The 19,645-nt window shown below is 37.0% G+C and overlaps 1 protein-coding gene and 1 pseudogene across 1 annotated transcript in view; one reads left to right on the top strand and one right to left on the bottom strand.

Annotated features, from left to right (window-relative positions):
- ZC3H12B (zinc finger CCCH-type containing 12B) overlaps nucleotides 1-19,645 on the bottom strand; it is a 440,443-nt gene that overhangs the window by 149,885 nt on the left and 270,913 nt on the right. The gene's annotated exons all lie outside the window — the stretch shown is intronic.
- LOC131502077 (60 kDa heat shock protein, mitochondrial-like) lies at nucleotides 8,113-9,769 on the top strand (annotated as a pseudogene).

Raw genomic sequence — 19,645 nt, 5'->3', positions numbered from 1 at the left:
TCTTTGATGATGGATAATGTTGAACATCTTTTCATGTGTCTGTTACTCATCTATACGTCTTCTTTGAAAAAAATGTCTATTCATGTCTTCTACTCATTTTTTAAACTAGATTATTTGTTTTTCAGGTGTACAGATTGATAATTTCTTTGTAGATTCTGGATACTGACCCTTCATATGTCATTTGCAAATATCTTTTTCCATTCTGTCAGTTCCCTTTTAGTTTTGTTGATTGTTTCCTTCACTGTGCAGAATCTTTTTATCTTGATGAAGTCCCAATAGTTCATTTGTGCTTTTGTTTCTCTTCCCTCAGGAGACAAGTCTAGTAAGATATTGTTATGGCTTATGTCAAACAGGTTATTGCCTGTATTTTCTTCTCTGACTCTGATGGTTTCCTGTCTCACATTTAGGTCTTTCATTCATTTTTTAAAGATATTTTATTTCGGGGGGGGGCGCCTGGGTGCCTTAATCAGTTAAGCGACTGACTTCAGCTCAGGCCATGATCTCATGGTTCATGGGTTTGAGTCCTACATTGGACTCTGTGCTGACAACTCAGAGCCTATAGCTTGCTTCAGATTCTGTGTCTCCCTCTGTCTCTTCCTTTCCCCTGCTCACACACTGGCTCTCTCTCAAAAATAAATAAAACATTTTTAAAAATTTAAAAATACATAAAGATTTTATTTTTAAGTAATCTCTACACCCAATGTAGGGATCATACTCATGACCCCAAGACCAAGAGTCACATGCTTCACTGACTGAGCCAGTCAGGTGCTCCATGATCTTTAATCCACTTTGAATTTATTTTTGTGTATGCTGTTAGTGATACACTTTCATTCTTCCTATTTTGTCAAAGATTAGTTGACTGTATAGTTGTGAGTCTATTTTTGGTTTTTCTCTTCTTTCTAAATGTTTATTTGTTTATTTTGAGAGAGGGCAAGAGACAGCGCGTGACCAGGGGAGGTTCAGATAGAAAAGAGAGAGAGAATCCTAACCAGGCTCTGACTGTCAGGGCAGAGCCCAATGCAGGGCTCAAACTCATGAACTGTGAGATCATAACTAGAGCAGAAATCAAGAGTCAGATGTTTAACTGACTGAGCCACTAAGGTGATCTTATTTCTATTCTGTTCCTTTGATCTGTCTGTTTTTATGTCAGCACCATACAGTCTTGGTCACTAAAGCTTTGTAGTATAACTTGAAGTCTGGAATTGCGATGCCTCTACCTTTGTTTTTCATTTTCAAGATTGCTTTGACTATTCGGGGTCTTTTCTTGTTCCACACAAATTTTAGGATTGCTTGTTCTAGCTTTGTGAAAAATGCTGTTGGTATTTTGATATGGATTGCATTAAATGTATAGATTGCTTTGGGTAATATTGACATTTTAACAATATTTGTTCTTCCAGTCCATGAGCATGGAAAGTTTTTCATTTTTTTTTGTCTCATATTCAATTTCTTTCATAAGGGATTTATAGTTTTCAGAATACAGATCTTTTACCTCCTTGGTTTCACAGTGGTGAAAGTGGACTCCCCTGTCTTGTTCCTGACCCTAGAGGAAAATCTCAGTTTTTCCCCACTGAGGTGATATTAACTGTGGGCCTTTTGTATATGGCCTTTATGATGTTGAGGTATGTTTTCTCTATCCTTACTATGTTGATTTGTTTTTAATCATGAATGGATGCTGTACTTTACTTTGTCAAATGCTTTCCCTGCATCTATTGAGAGAATCACATTGTTCTTATCTTTTCCTTTATTAATGTGGTGTATCATGTTGGTTGATTTATGAGTATTGAACCACACTTGCAACCCTGGAATAAATTTACATGATCGTGGTGAACGATTCTTTTAATGTACTGTAGAAATCAATTTTTCCATACTTTTTATTTTTAAAATATTTTCGTCCATGTTCAGCAGGGATATTAGCCTGACATTCTCTTATTAATCTGGTATTTGATTTTGGAATAAAGGTAATGGTGGCCTCAGAGGAGTTTGGACATTTTTTTTTCATTTCTATTTTTTGGAACAGCTTGAGGAGAAAAGGTATTAACTTGTCTATAAATGTTTTGTAGAATTCCCCTGTGAAGTCATGTGGCCCTGGACTTTTGTTTGTTAGGATTTTTTTTCATTAGTGTTTCAATTTTTTGCTGGTAATGGGTATGTTCAAGTCTTCTCTTTCTTTCTAAGTTTTGGTGGTTTACATTTTCTGGGAATTGATATATTTCTTAGATTTCCCATTTTTTTGGCATATAGTCTTTCATAATATTCTTTTATAATTGTATTTCTGTGGTGTTGGTTGTAATCTTTCCTCCCTCATTTGTGATTTATTTATTTTGGGTCCTTTCTCTCTTCTTTTTGATAAGTCTGGCTATGAGTTTATCAATTTTATTAAGTTTTTCAAGGAACCAGCTCCTAGTTTCATCGACATGTTTTTATTTTTTATTTTTTACTTCTATATAATTTATTTATGTTGTAAACTTTATTATTTGCTTCCTTCTGTTGGGTTTAGCCTTCATTTGTTGTTCTTTTAATGTGTAAGGTTACATTTTTTACTTGAGATTTTTCTTCCTTTTTGAGGTGGGACTGTTTTTCTACATACTTCCCTCTTATGACAGCCTTTGCTGCATCCCAAAAATTTTAGACCATCATGTTTTCATTTTCATTAGTTTCCATTTACTTATTATTTCTTTAATTTCCTGGTTGACTCATTTATTTTTTTAGTTGGATGTTATTTAATATCCATGTATTTGTGGTTTTTCAACTATTTTCTTGTGTTTGATTTCACATTTCACAGCATTGTGGTCAGAAAATATGCATGGTATGATCTCAATCTTTTTGCACTTGCTAAGCCTGATTTGTGACCTAGTATGTGATCTATTCAGGAGACTGTTGCATGTGCACTTGAAAATAATGTATATTCTGTTGCTTTAAGATGAATTGTTCTTAGCACATCTTTTAAGCCCATTTATTCCAGTGTGTCACTCAAATCCATTGGTTCGTTGTTGATTTTCTGCTTATATGATCTGTCCATTGATATTAATGGGATGATAAGTCTCCTACTATTATTGTATTATTATCAATGAGTTCCTTATGTTTGTTATTAATTATTTTATATATTTGGGTTGTTCCAAGTTGGTGGCATAAATATTTATAATTGTTATATTTTCTTCCTGGATGGACCCCTTTATTATTATATATAGTTCTTTCTTCATCTCTTGTTATAGTCTTTGTTTTGAACACTAGTTTGCCTGTTGTAAGTTTTGCTACTCCGACTTTCTTTTGATGTCCATTTGCATGGTAAATGTTTCTTCATCCACTCACTCTCAATCTACAGGTGTCTTTAGATCTAAACTTAGTCTCTTTTAGGTAGTATATAGATAGATTTTTTTATCCATTCTGATACCCTACCTCTTTTTATTGGAGCATTTACTTCATTTACACTCAGAGTAATTATTGACAGATGATTTTAGTGCCATTTTATTGTTTGTTTTATCATTGTTTCTGGATTATTTCTGCTCCTTTCTAGTGTTTTTCATACTCAACAAATCCCCTTTAATATTTCTTGTAGGTTTGGTTTAGTGGTCATGTACTCCTTTAGTTTTTGTTTTTCTTGGAATCTCTCTCTTTCTATTTTGAAGGATTGCCTTGCTGGACAAAGTATTCTTGGCTGTAGATTTTTCCCACTCAGTACTTTGAACATATCATGCCTCTCCCTTCTGACCTGAGCCTCAGTTTCTTAATTTATTATGCACTGATAAATGATAAAATGCCATTATTTTGAGAGTCAAATGAAATATTAAACCTTAAGATACTTTGAAAATATAAAGTACTGCTTTAATTATACTTAAAAAATTATTTTTAATGTAATTTATTGACAAATTAATACAAATGAGTGATTGTTATATACAATACAGAAATATTTTTTTTCAATTTTTTCCATTTGGCACATAAAATAGCTTCATAAAGTCTATACAATTTGAATATTTTAACTATAATTAAAATTGGTATTACAGAATATCAATGGTGGAGTAGATATTGGAGATAATATAGTCCACCTCACATCACTGTATAGAGAGGATGCTTGAGACCAAGAGAGGAAAGGGATTTGCCTTAGGTTATGCAATTAATGGTAGTAAAACCAGGATTGGAACTCTGGTTGCCTTTCTCATCTAGTGCTTTTCCTACTCTACCACAATGCCTAATTACAATGGTCCTTTTGGTTTTCGTTATAAAATTACTGTTCATCCCAAACTTACCTTTCATTACCCTGGCTCCTCCATGAAGATAAGTTAGTTTACATGAAGAAATAACCTAGGAAGCATTTCTTCCATACATGTTTACCTTCCTGCTAGTATGTTGTCAACTACTGCATAGCTTCTAAGGCAATAGGTAAGAGATTCAGAAAATGTGACTCGGTGTGAAGGCCTGCACTCTTTCACAGGAATATGGGATATCCAGACCTTGGTCTTGCTGGAAGTAACAAAAAAAAAAAGTTACCAACTAGCACAGTGGTAAGTGTTTCCTTAGTGTTCATTTGATTCCTTTTCCTCTCACATTGTGACAAAAATTTTTATTTTCTACAAAATACATTCCCAGGTATTATCACAAGTTGTTCACACAACAACTATATGAGATAAGAGTTATTATACTCATATTATAGCTGAGAAAAAAAAGGCTCAGACAGATGAATGGATAATGAAAATGTGAGATATGGATATATATATATATATATATATCTCACAGATTATTACTCATTCATAAAAAAGAATAAAATCTTGCCAATATTGCCATTTGCAACAACATGGATGGAGCTAGGGAGTATAATGTTAATCAAAATAAGTCAGTCATAGAAAGAAAAATACCATACAATTTCACTTATATGTGGAATTTAAAAAACAAAACAAATGATCAAAGTTAGAGAGACAGAAAGAGAGAGAGAGAAACCAAAAAACAGACCCTTCACTATAGAGGACAAAATGATGGTTACCAGAGGGGAGATGGAGGTGGATAAGTGAAATAGGTGATGGGAATTAAAGAGTACACTTACCATGATGAGCACTGAGTAATGTACAGAATTGCTGAATCACTATACTGTACACGTGAAACTAATATAACACTGTATGTTAACTATACTAGAAGTAAAATTTAAAACTCAATAAATAGAAAACTGAGGGTCAGAGAAAGTAAATGAATTATCCAAATTTACATTGTAAATAAGAAACAGAGCTAAAATTTCAACGCAGGTTCTTGATTACAAATCAAAAGATCTTGCCATTATACAACAGTTGCCAATAATTTTGGTCACCAAAATTTTCCAATTATGTGCCATACCACAGTTTGCCAATAATTTACTTAGTGAATTATAAAAAATATTATTAAAGATGTAATTGGGGTGCCTGAGTGGCTCAGTCGGTTAAGTGTCCGACTCTTGATTTTGGCTCAGTTCTCTCACAGTTTTGCGGATTAAGCCTCACGTTTGGCTCTTTGCTAAGAGTGTGGAGCCTGCTTGGGATTCTTTCTCTCTCTCCTTTTCCCTCTGCCCCTCCCCAGTTCACACATGCTCTCTTTCTCAAAATAAATTCATAAATTAAAAAAAAATGTAATTATAAGCTTAAACCTAATGTGGAACAACTTTTAAATGATATAAGTTAATAAAAATAAGTATTTCCACCTTTCTTTGAACCTACCTAAACATTTCTAAATTATAAAAATAAAAGAGGCTTAGATTCTTTAGACTGATCAAATATCCAAAAATATGTAACATGAGTCTACAATCAGTTGGAATAAATTGATTAATTTGATTAATTTTAATTTGTTGCTTTAGCTAAATAAATTAAACAGATTCTACAAAAGGCTTACACTTACCAAAGATATACCTGTTTTATGCAATTTGGTTTCTATTTTCATAGTATCTGAGAAAAATGCAGAAGCAAAAAAGAAAAATGTCAGAACCACAGCTATTTCATTGCTGAGAATGGTTGCTCCTTCCTCTAGCACTGGTTCTTCTTCAGTTGCATATATTCTAATTGCTGAGGAATTTTCTGAATATACTATGTGAAAACATCCCTCAGAAAATTAAAGTGAAGTAGAAGTTTATTTCTTCATAAGAAAACCGTGAAATTATATAGTTATGGTTTTATTTTAGATATTTAGTCCTCTATAAATACAGTATTAGAAGTCAGACAGATGTGGATCTAAAACACAGCCCTGAACAAGGCTCATGGTCTTGAACAAGTCATGTAAGCTGTTTAAGACTTGTTTTCTGTCTATAAAATGAAGATGATAATAGTATGTACATCATAGGTTATTGTGAGGATTAAATAGGGTACCCCATGTTTTGGTACTTAATTAGTAAGTCTCAATTAATGATAGTTATTTTTTCTTACCCCCTCCTAGCCTTATTCTGGTTAAAAAGCCTAAATTTTTTCAACCTAAGAAGATACTCTCATTAGCTATGTTCTTCAGGTTTTCACTACCACTTCAATAGCTCAGCTTTTCTGAAAGAAAACTTAACTTTCTTATAAAAGTAGCCTAAACTTTTCATATTATACAGATCATGACAATATTCTTACATTGGTCTACCCTTTCTAGCGCGCACACACACACACACAGCCCTCAACAACAATAACTACTAAAGTACCTACCTCTTAATATCTTAGACATTTCCAATATCTGTCACATAGTCTTAACAAGCTCAGTTCTTTGGAGATCTGTAGTCCACATCTGTATTTCTTAATTGTGTGGCTTATCCATCACATCATGGCTTTTATCCTCTGTTGCTGAGGCAGAATTGTCAAAAGAATCCAAAGCCATGGAATGGGAGATTCCAATAGAGTTGCATAAGCAGAAGGCAAACCTATGCTGAGAATTCAATAAATCACTCTCTGAAACACATTTTACCAATTTAAAGTTCAGTACTACAGTCAGGTGAGCAAAAGATTTGGATCTCAAAAGTTGGTAGTTCTTTTCAACAATTGTGGTAATCTGAGGAATAGCATCTTTTTAGTCATAGATAGATAGATAGACAGACTCAGGATTTTCCATAAGCTTAAAACAACTTATTTTGTGACTATGGATAAGAGTATAATCTAAAGAACTGTAGCCAAATTATGTGTGTGCACATGCACACCCGCACACACATACATTTAAAAAAGAAAACCACAAATGAATAGTGAATTTAAGGAGAACTACTTCATCTAGACTTTTCACTAAGTAGCATACTGTTTCCAGATAGATCCTATGTACAATTTACAGATTACGTATGACTATTCCCTCTTATTGATCTATGCAAAACAAAGTAACTTTATAAATATTAAAGGGTCACAATTTAGAACAAATATTAATTTCTTAAAGACTTGAAATGTGTATTTTCACCGAGATTTTTCTTTTAGTTCACTCGCAGTCATATTAACTAAAAAGTCAGACATGTGGTTTACAAAGTTGACAGAAATAAGAAAAATACTTGGATAAAACTAGCCTTGAACCTTGTACTCATTCCCTTCTATCTCACTTCAAAATAAATGAATAAATCATCTCTTTGAAAAATTTTAAATGCTAGATTATTATACTAATAACTAATTATTTTATAATTTTAAGTTTCTTAAAACGTATTTCCCAGCTAGAAGTTAGAGCATTAAACCATGGTCCAGGAGCAAAGTATGGCCTAACAAAGGTTTGTGGAGGTCCTTAGCATTATCCCCCAATTACTAGCTTTAAGTTGTTTTTTTTTCATTCCCTGAATATTACTTTTAGTAGTGTTGTGACTACACTTTTCAAACTTTAAATCCGATCATAATATATGATAAATAAGGGTTTTGTGTTGCTTCTTGGTACCAGGTGCAATCCAAAAGATGTAACTAGGATTTTGAAAGAACTGGAACTTACGGGGCACTCTGATGACTTGAAAGGATAATAGGAGATAAGCCTTGAAATTAAGAATGTCTTGGAAAATTTGATTACCATATGAATAAGGTGTCTGAGTCAATGATACTGGATAGGTGAAAAAAATCAGTTAAAAATCACAATAACAAGAAATCTGTCCCTTACTCGCCTCTGACAGCTTGCCTGACCACTGGCACGCCCTGCCATTGCCCCACGGAAATGTTTTGATTACTTGCTGTCCTTTTAAAAATTAAACCAGTGTCTAGGGCACTGACTCCTCATCTCATTTGAAATTATGCCAGAGAAGTTAAATTTGGTATAGATGTCCAAGATTTATTGCTTCAAAAGTTTTACCTGTAGCTGTTACTATGGGGCCAAATGGAAAATCAGTGACTATTCAACAGAATTGGGGAAGACCTAAAGTAACAAAAGATGGGGTGACTGTTGCAAATTCCTTTGGCTTAAGAGATAAATATGAAAATATTGGCACTAAACTTGTTCAATATGTTGCCAGTAACGCAAATGAAGAGGCTGGTGATGTCACCACTAATTGCTACTGTACTGGCACTCTATTGCCAAGGAAGGCTTTGAGAAGATTAACAAAGGTGCTAATCCTGTGGAAATCAAGAGAGGTGTTATGTTAGCTGTTGATGCTATAATTGCTGAAGTTAAGAAGCAGTCTAAACCTGTGACAACACCTGAAGAAATTTCTCAGATTGCTACAATGTCTGCAAATGGAGACAAATATGTGCAACATCATTTATGATGTAATGAAAAAGGTTGGAAGGAAGGGGATCATCACAGTAAGGAATGGAAAAACACTAAATAATGAATTATAAACTATTGAAGGCATGATTTTTGACTGAGATTTTATTTCTCCATACTTCATTAATACATCAAAATGTCAGAAATGTGAATTCCAAGATTCTTATGTTCTACTGAGTGAAAAGAAAATTTACAGAATCCAGTACATTGTACCTGCTCTTGAAATCGCCCATGCTCACCATAAGCCCTCGGCCATAATTGCTGAAGATGTTGATGGAGAAGTTCTGAGTACACTCATTTGAATAGGTTAAATGTTGGTCTTCAGGTTGTACCAGTCAAAGCTCTAGGTTTTGGTGACAATAGAAAAAAGAATCAGTTTTAAGTGATGGCTATTGTTACTCGTGCAGTGTTTGGAGAAGAAGGATTGACACTAAGTCTTGAAAATATTCAGTTTCATGACTTAGGAAAAGTTGGGAGCTCATTGTGATGAAGATAATGCCATGATCTTGAAAGGGAAATGTGACAAGCATTTTGAAAAACATATTCAAGAAACCATCAAACAGTTAAATATCACAACTAGTGAACATGCAAAGGAAAAACTCAATGAACTCTTGGCAAAACTTTCAGATGAAGTAACTGGGCTGAAGGTTGGTGGGACAAGTAATGTTGAAGTGAAAAAAAAAGAAAGTGTTACAGATGATTTCATTGCTCCATGAGCTGCTGTTGAAAGGCATTGTTCTTGGAGGGTGCCATGCCCTGTTTTCATGAATTCCAGCCTTGGATTAAATAACAGCTCCTGAAGATTGAACAACTGTTATCTAAATTATTAAAAGAAAATTAAAATTCTTGCAACGACCATTGCAAGAATGCAGGTGTTTAAGGATCACTAATAATTGAGAAAATTATGCAACATTCCTCCGAAGCTGGGTATGATGCTATTCTTGGAGATTTTGTGAATATGGTGGAAAAGGAATCATGCATCCAAATAAGATTGTAAGAACATTTTATTGGATGCTGCTGGGGTGGCTTCTCTATTAATTACAGCAAAAGTTGTAGTCACTGAAATTTCTAAAGACAAAGACCCTAGAATGGTGGAATGGGTGGAATGGAAGGTGGTATGTTCCAATTCCTGTAGTAGTGTTTTATTAATAAACTGTGAGAGTAGGTTCAAGGCAGTGATCCTCACCAATAACTTCAGAGAAGTCAGTTGAAAGAAATGACTGAAGAAAAGTCTGGCTGATGTTTAAGAAAATCACTATAACCATCAGTTACTGGTTTCAGTTAACAATGTATAATGGTTTACTGCTGCCATTGTTAGTGCCCACAGATCATTTATTTTGTATTTTTTGAATAAAAATACATCTGTCCATTCCTGATAACTGAGTGCAAGAAATATGTAACAAGTGCATTGATTTCAACTTAAATCACTGAAGTATTTTTAGTACTATTTTGTTAAAATTAAGATTTTGTGATTGCCATCACCAGTGAAAAGTTAAGAAAACTTTTTGTGGAAAGTAAGCATAATTGTGCACAAAGTAGAAAAATATCCAATTATGTGACAATCTCTGTTAATGAAAATTTGTTTAAAGTTTTTAAAAAATGCAAGACAGGAGGAACTGACAATATGTAACTTGAAATCATCAAAAATATATTCCAGATTTCATTTAGATGTATGTTAATTTCAAGAACATGGAATATGACTTTATGCAAAGAAACCCATGACTCTCTCTAAGATGTGAAACATGTTCAAGAATGAAATGCTGCTTTGGAACTGATACCCATGATATGTTATCAGGATATTAAGGTTACTTAGTGCTCAACCTGGCATCACCAATTTGTGGAGAAATATATTCCCACTGGCATATAAGTTGGTCATACTAGCAAATATGTTGTTGTAGCTTCTTGTTGCCACAGATACCATGATAAAAGGTTAAGCCTTGCTTATCCACATATGTTCCTAAAAGATTCCCTTCTGATTCTACAGTTTTATAGATGAAATAATACTACATTTGTGGGCAACAAAGAAAAGGCTCACAATCTGCTTCTGGAGTCTAAAAGGGCATTAACAAGAGTGTTCTCAGTGGCATTCATTCTGCTATACTAAACTTCTTAAGGACAAGGTAAGTCTTATTCATACCTAAGTCCCCTGTGCTAAGTTTCACATATAGTAAATGTTCCAAAAATAGCTGATAAATAGCTTGTAAGATCTTCCATAAAGAAAGCACTTTTCTGACCTTTCAAATTTTTCTTTTTGTCTTCATCACTGAATAACAGCTGTATCTTTGATTTTATTATTATCTTATAGACAAGCAGGATAAGAGGCAATGTTTTGAAGCAGCAGATAAAATTATTCACACAATGATGCAAATGTGGATATATGTCTTGAAAGAACTGCTACTCACCTACCTTCCTGTGTGCCCAGGATGAAGGAGAAAGGTGGCCATTATCTCTCTTTCCAAGTGCCACCTATGAAACTATGGTCCTTAAAAGAAGCAGCAGTATCTCACAACTTGGCTGTTTAGACTACTTCCTTGTAGGGGAATAAGAAGAGCACAGTTGGTACTATTAACCATATGTCTCTCTCAGAGTAAAATCTTGCTAGAATATAGTAGAGAGTGAAGAAGGTTAAGAAATGTGTCAGTATTTGATAGCTTTCCAAAAAATCTGAACTTTACAATGGTCTGGACAAAAAATAGAGAGAGAGAGAGAGAGAGAGAGAGAGAGAGAGAGAAGCATATTAAAATAAACGTGAACTTGCAATAGCAAAGAACAAATTCATATACAATACGAATCTAAGAATTTTCTAAATTCCATGATCAAGCTAAAGGGATACCTATCACAACACATGACCAACACAAGGAAGAAAGAAGTCTGTATTAGAAAAAGAATCCAAGCCAGATAACTTTTCTTCTATTTCTACCAGTTGGAAAGAAGAATCATCTCCTTTTGTACATCGGTTAAATTAAAAACGTTTGTTCCTCTAATGGGAAAAAAACACCTTGCTTTTGCTCTAATATGTATTTTCTAGAGCAAGAGAAAGTAGTACGTATAGTATGTACATAGTATGTATAATATGTACTAGTATGTATGGTACTTATGTTATTTCTTTCATATTCATATATATATATATATAATTATATATATGTAATTATATATATATATATGTAATATTATACAAAGGAAGATATCACTGCAATAAACAGTTCATATGTACTAAATCATTAATGTATGTTAAGCCAATAAGAACCAAACAGATACAAATTGAGACTATTAAGTAGTGTAATGATATACTAGTTCAATGATTGAGTTACTTTCATATATTTTGAGGGAACAAGCTTTTTATGGTTTGGTTTTGTTTTGTTTTCTTACACAAACATTGCATTAAGAAAGCCACTAAACCAAACATAGAGAATAAATCTGCACAATTTAGAAGCCAGACTTGCATGTGTAAGTAATAATCATGTTTTCTCATAATAAAAATATGCTCCAATCAGAAGACTTTATTTGAGTTTGGCAAAGTAAAAGTAACAGATGGATTGGATATTTTAGTGTCCCAAATCTCTTATTGGAGTCCAGAAGCAAAGCAATAGAATTCAGACTGAGTATAAATATTGTTGCGCTATAATGTAAATAGTCATAATGATAGTCTTACCACCTTTTAGTCAACATAAATCAAATTTCTAAGAATGTCAAAATTTATCAATTATTACTTAAGATTTAAAGGAGCTCTCACACTATATAGTCTTTAATATGACAAAACATTAGAAGAAAAATAAAATTTCAGAAAAAATACTTTCATAAGTTCAATAAAAAAAGGACATAATGTGCTAACTGTAATAAGTCAGAGAAACAAAATTTTACTTATATGTGGATTCTAAAAACAAAAACCAGCCCACCATCAAAACAAATGGAATCATAAACACAGCAAGCCAACTGGTGGTTGCCAGAAAGGATGGGATTGAGGGGGATGAGCAAAATAGGTGAAGGAGATTAAGAAGCACAAGCTTCCAGTTATAAAATAAATAAATCACAGGGATAAAAAGGACAGCACAGGGAATATAGGCAATAGGATTGTAATATTGTTGAATGGTGATAAATGGTAAATAAAGTTATTGTGTTGAGCATAGCTTAATGTATATAACTGTAAAATCAATATGTTGTACACTTTAAACTAGTATAACATTGTCTGTAAAATATACTTCAATTTAAAAAATGACATACAAATTAGTTTACCAAAATATTACATACATTTACATCAATTGAATTTTAAAACCAACATATGAAATTAACAAGGTAAATATTATTTCCTCCATTACCTAAATGACAAAATTGAGGCTGTGAAATGTTAAGTGACTTATTCCGTGTCATAAAACTCCAAACTGGTGAGCTTGAACTGGGATATAGGTCCTCTGATCCCTAGCACATTTTTCCTTATGCTTTCCAGACTACTGATGAGTAGTATTCCACTATATGGATATTTTACAGCTTGTTTATTCACTCACTTGTATATAAACATTTGGGTTATTTGAAGTTTTACAAATAAAGCTGCTATGGATATTTGTATACAAATTTTTGTATGAACATATGCTTTCTTTTCTCTTGGTTAAAAACTAAGAGTGGAATGACTGGTTCATATAGTAGTTCTATGTTTAACTTTTTAAGACACTGTCAAATTGTTTTTTTTTTCCAACGTGGTTGTATCAATTTATGTTCTCACCAGGAGTGTATGTATGAGTCTAGTTTCTTTACATCCTTGCTAACATGCTCAGTTTTTGGTGTACTCTTTTTTTTTTTTATTTTAGTCATTCTAATAATACCATGCCATTGTGGTTTTAATTGCATTTATCTAATGATCAATGATTTGAACATATTCTTATACTTATTTGCATTCATTATCTTTTTATTTTCTTCCAATGCTTTATTTAAATTCAAGTTAGTTAACATATGGTATAGTATTGGTTTCAGGAGTAGAATTTAGGGATTCATCAATTACATGCAACAACCAGTGCTCTTCACAAGTGCCCTTCTTAATGTCCATCACCCATTTAGCCCATCCCTTCACCTACCTCCCCTCCAGCAACTCTCAATTTGTTCTCTATGTTTAAGAGTTTTTTGTGGTTTGCCTCCTTCTCTGTTTTTATCTTATTTTATTTTTCCTTCCCTTCCCCTATGCCCATCTGTTTTCTCTCTCTCTCTCTCTCTCTCTCTCTCTCTCTCTCCTTCTCTTTCTTTCTTTTTGACAGAGTGTGCTAGCAAGTCAAAATTGTGGGGGAGGGGAGAGAGAGAGAGAATATCCAAAGCAGTCTTCATGCTCAGCATGGAGCCAAATGCGTGGCTCAATCCCAAAACCCTGGGATCAAGACCTGAGCCAAAATGAAGAGTTGGGCGCTCAACTGACTGAGACACCCAGGTGCTCCTTATCTGTTTTGTTTCTTAAATTCTACATATGAGTAAAATCATATGGTATTTGTCTTTCTCTGACTGGATTATTTCGCTTAGCATAATAATCTAACTCCATCCATGTCATTGCAAATGGCAAGATTTCATTCTTTGGGTGGCTGAGTAATATTTCACTATATATTTCACGTCAGACTTATCCATTCAATTGATGGACATTTAGGCTTTGTTCATAATTTGGCTATTGTTGATAGTAAAAGCCAGTCTTTTCAACAAATGATGTTGGGAAAACTGGACAGCTCTATGCAAGAGAATAAAACTGAAAAATTTCTTACACCTCACACAAAAATAAACTCAAAATGGATTAAATACCTAAATGTGAAACCTGAAACCATAAATTTCCTAGAAGAAAACATAATAAGTAATCTCTTTGACATCAGCCATGCAAACATTTTTCTAGATATGTCCCTCTGGCAAGGGAAAGAAAAGCAAAATTAAATTATTGGGACATCAAAACATCAAAACAAAAAGCTTTCACTCAGTGAGAAGAACCATCAACAAAAGTAAAAGTCAACCTATTTAATGGGACAGGATACCTGCAAATGTATCTGATAAGAGGTTAATGCGCAAAATATATAAGGAACTTTGGCAAATCAACAGCAAAAAAAAAATACTTCAATTAAAAGATAGGCAGAGGAGAGAGGGAAGATGGCAGCATAGGAGGACTCTGAGCTCACCGTGCGTCCTGCTGCTCATTTAGATTCCACCTACACCTGCCTAAATAACCCAGAAACCGCCAGAGGATTAGCAGAACGGAGTCTCCGGAGCCAAGTGCAGACACGAGGCCCACGAAAGAGGGTAGGAAGGGCGGCGAGGCGGTGCACGCTCCACGGACTGTCGGGAGGGAGCTGGGGCGGAGGGGCGGCCCACCGGCCAAGCAGAGCCCCCGAGTCTGGCTGGCAAAAGCGGAGGGGCCAGATAGACTGTGTTCCGACAGCAAGCGCGACTTAGCGTCTGGGAGGTCATAAGTTAACAGCTCTGCTCAGAAAGCGGGAAGGCTGGAGGACAAAGGGAGGGAGAGTTGCTGAGCCCCCGGATGGCAGAGCTCAGCTTGGCGGGGAACAAAGGCGCTCGCCAGCGCCATCTCCCCTGCCCATCCCCCAGCCAAAATCCCAAAGGGAACCAGTTCCTGCCAGGGAACTTGCTCGCACCTCGCAAACACCCAACTCTGCTTCTGCGGAGCCAAACCAACGGCAGCAGAACTGACTCCCTCACACTGCCACAGGGCCCCTCCTGAAGTGGATCACCTAAGGAGAAGAGAGCTAAACCTGCCCCTCCTGCCCCCGTGCACCTTGCCTACCCACCCCAGCTAATACGCCAGATCCCCAGCACCACAAGCCTGGCAGTGTGCAAGTAGCCCAGATGGGCCACACCACCCCACAGTGAATCCTGCCCCTAGGAGAGGGGAAGAGAAAGCACACACCAGTCTGACTGTGGCCCCAGCGGTGGGCTGGGGGTAGACATCAGGTTGGACTGCGGCCCCGCCCATCAACTCCAGTTATACACCACAGCACAGGGGAAGTGCCCTGCAGGTCCTCACCACTCCAGGGACTATCCAAAATGACCAAACGGAAGAATTCCCCTCAGAAGAATCTCCAGGAAATAACAACAGCTAATGAACTGATCAAAAAGGATTTAAATAATATAACAGAAAGTGAATTTAGAATAATAGTCATAAAATTAATCGCTGGGCTTGAAAACAGTATAGAGGACAGCAGAGAATCTCTTGCTACAGAGATCAAGGGATTAAGGAACAGTCGCGAGGAGCTGAAAAGCACTTTAAACGAAATGCAAAACAAAATGAAAATCACGACGGCTCCGATTGAAGAGGCAGAGGAGAGAATAGGTGAACTAGAAGATAAAGTTATGGAAAAAGAGGAAGCTGAGAGAAAGAGAGATAAAAAAATCCAGGAGTATGAGGGCAAAATTAGAGAACTAAGTGATACACTAAAAAGAAATAATATACGCATAGTTGGTATCCCAGAGGAGGAAGAGAGAGGGAAAGGTGCTGAAGGGGTACTTGAAGAAATTATAGCTGAATCCAGGGAAGATGGCGGCGTAGGAGGACGCTGGGCTCACTGCGCGTCCTGCTGATCACTTAGATTCCACCTACACCTGCCTAAAGAACCCAGAAAACCGCCAGAGGATTAGCAGAACGGAGTCTCCGGAGCCAAGCGCAGACGAGAGGCCCACGGAAGAGGGTAGGAAGGGCGGCAAGGCGGTGCGCGCTCCACGGACTGGCGGGAGGGAGCCGGGGCGGAGGGGCGGCTCGCCGGCCAAGCAGAGCCCCCGAGTCGGGCTGGCAAAAGCGGAGGGGCCGGACGGACTGTGTTCCGACAGCAAGCGCGACTTAGCGTCTGGGAGGTCAGAAGTTAACAGCTCTGCTCAGAAAGCGGGAAGGCTGGAGGACAAAGGGAGGGAGAGCTGCTGAGCCCCCGGACGGCAGAGCTCAGCTTGGCGGGGAACAAAGGCGCTCGCCAGCGCCATCTCCCCCGCCCATCCCCCAGCCAAAATCCCAAAGAGAACCAGTTCCTGCCAGGGAACTTGCTCGCTCCGCGCAAACACCCAACTCTGTGCTTCTGCGGAGCCAAACCTCCGGCAGCGGATCTGACTCCCTCCCGCTGCCACAGGGCCCCTCCTGAAGTGGATCACCTAAGGAGAAGCGAGCTAAGCCTGCCCCTCCCGCCCCCGTGCACCTTGCCTACCCACCCCAGCTAATACGCCAGCTCCCCAGCACCACAAGCCTGGCAGTGTGCAAGTAGACCAGACGGGCCACACCACCCCACAGTGAATCCCGCCCCTAGGAGAGGGGAAGAGAAGGCACTCACCAGTCTGACTGTGGCCCCAGCGGTGGGCTGGGGGCAGACATCAGGTCGGACTGCGGCCCCGCCCACCAACTCCAGTTATACACCACAGCACGGGGGAAGTGCCCTGCGGGTCCTCACCACTCCAGGGACTGTCCAAAATGACCAAACGGAAGAATTCCCCTCAGAAGAATCTCCAGGAAATAACAACAGCTAATGAACTGATCAAAAAGGATTTAAATAATATAACAGAAAGTGAATTTAGAATAATAGTCATAAAATTAATCGCTGGGCTTGAAAACAGTATACAGGACAGCAGAGAATCTCTTGCCACAGAGATCAAGGGACTAAGGAACAGTCACGAGGAGCTGAAAAACGCTTTAAATGAAATGCAAAACAAAATGGAAACCACGACGGCTCGGATTGAAGAGGCAGAGGAGAGAATAGGTGAACTAGAAGATAAAGTTATGGAGAAAGAGGAAGCTGAAAGAAAGAGAGATAAAAAAATCCAGGAGTATGAGGGGAAAATTAGAGAACTAAGTGATACACTAAAAAGAAATAATATACGCATAATTGGTATTCCAGAGGAGGAAGAGAGAGGGAAAGGTGCTGAAGGAGTACTTGAAGAAATTATAGCTGAGAACTTCCCTGAACTGGGGGAGGAAAAAGGCATTGAAATCCAAGAGGCACAGAGAACTCCCTTCAGACGTAACTTGAATCGATCTTCTGCATGACATTTCATAGTGAAACTGGCAAAATACAAGGATAAAGAGAAAATTCTGAAAGCAGCAAGGGATAAACATGCCCTCACATATAAAGGGAGACCTATAAGACTCGTGACTGATCTCTCCTTTGAAACTTGGCAGGCCAGAAAGGCTTGGCACGATATCTTCAGTGTGCTAAACAGAAAAAATATGCAGCCGAGAATCCTTTATCCAGCAAGTCTGTCATTTAGAATAGAAGGAGAGATAAAGGTCTTCCCAAACAAACAAAAACTGAAGGAATTTGTCACCACGAAACCAGCCCTACAAGAGATCCTAAGGGGGATCCTGTGAGACAAAGTACCAGAGACATCACTACAAGCATAAAACATACAGACATCACAATGACTCTAAACCCGTATCTTTCTATAATAACACTGAATGTAAATGGATTAAATGCGCCAACCAAAAGACATAGGGTATCAGAATGGATAAAAAAAACAAGACCCATCTATTTGCTGTCTACAAGAGACTCATTTTAGACCTGAGGACACCTTTAGATTGAGAGTGAGGGGATGGAGAACTATTTATCATGCTACTGGAAGCCAAAAGAAAGCTGGAGTAGCCATACTTATATCAGACAAACTAGACTTTAAATTAAAGGCTGTAACAAGAGATGAAGAAGGGCATTATATAATAATTACACGGTCTATCCATCAGGAAGAGCTAACAATTATAAATGTCTATGCGCCTAATACCAGAGCCCCCAAATATATAAAACAATTACTCACAAACATAAGCAACCTTATTGATAAGAATGTGGTAATTGCAGGGGGCTTTTACACCCCACTTACAGAAATGGATAGATCATCTAGACACACAGTCAATAAAGAAACAAGGGCCCTGAATGATACATTGGATCCGATGGACTTGACAGATCTGTTTAGAACTCTGCATCCCAAAGCAACAGAATATACTTTCTTCTCGAGTGCACATGGAACGTTCTCCAAGATAGATCATATACTGGGTCACAAAACAGCCCTTCATAAGTTTACAAGAATTGAAATCATACCATGCATACTTTCAGACCACAATGCTATGAAGCTTGAAATCAACCACAGGAAAAAGTCTGGAAAACCTCCAAAAGCATGGAGGTTAAAGAACACCCTGCTAACGAATGAGTGGGTCAACCAGGCAATTAGAGAAGAAATTAAAAAATATATGGAAACAAATGAAAATGAAAATGCAACAATCCAAATGCTTTGGGACGCAGCGAAGGCAGTCCTGAGAGGAAAATACGTTGCAATCCACGCCTATCTCCAGAACCAAGAAAAATCCCGAATACAAAATCTAACAGCACACCCAAAGGAAATAGAAGCAGAACAGCAAAGGCAGGCTACACCCGGCAGAAGAAGAGAAATAATAAAGATCAGAGCAGAAATAAATAATATAGAATCTAAAAAAAACGGTAGAGCAGATCAACGAAACCAAGAGTTGGTTTTTTGAAAAAATAAACAAAATTGACAAACCTCTAGCCAGGCTCCTCAAAAAGAAAAGGGAGATGACCCAAATAGATAAAATCCAAATTGGTGCAGCCGCTCTGGAAAGCAGTGTGGAGGTTCCTCAGAAAATTAAAAATAGACCTACCCTATGACCCAGCAATAACACTGCTAGGAATTGACCCAAGGGATACAGGAGTACTGATGCCTAGGGGCACTTGTACCCCAATGTTTATAGCAGCACTCTCAACAATAGCCAAATTATGGAAAGAGCCTAAATGTCCATCAACTGATGAATGGATAAAGAAATTGTGGTTTATATACACAATGGAATACTACGTGGCAATGAGAAAGAATGAAATATGGCCTTTTGTTGCAACATGGATGGAACTGGAGAGCGTGTAGCTAAGTGAAATAAGCCATAGAGAGAAATACAGATACCATATGGTTTCACTCTTATGTGGATCCTGAGAAACTTAACAGAAACCCATGCGGGAGGGGAAGAAAAAAAAAGAGGTTAGAGTGGGAGAGAACCAAAGCATAAGAGACT

Source organism: Neofelis nebulosa, chromosome X, assembly GCF_028018385.1.
Source record: "Neofelis nebulosa isolate mNeoNeb1 chromosome X, mNeoNeb1.pri, whole genome shotgun sequence".
Taxonomy (NCBI): Eukaryota; Metazoa; Chordata; class Mammalia; order Carnivora; family Felidae; genus Neofelis; species Neofelis nebulosa.
Note: the sequence above shows the minus strand (reverse complement) of the source record. Positions and strands in the feature narration are given on the sequence as shown.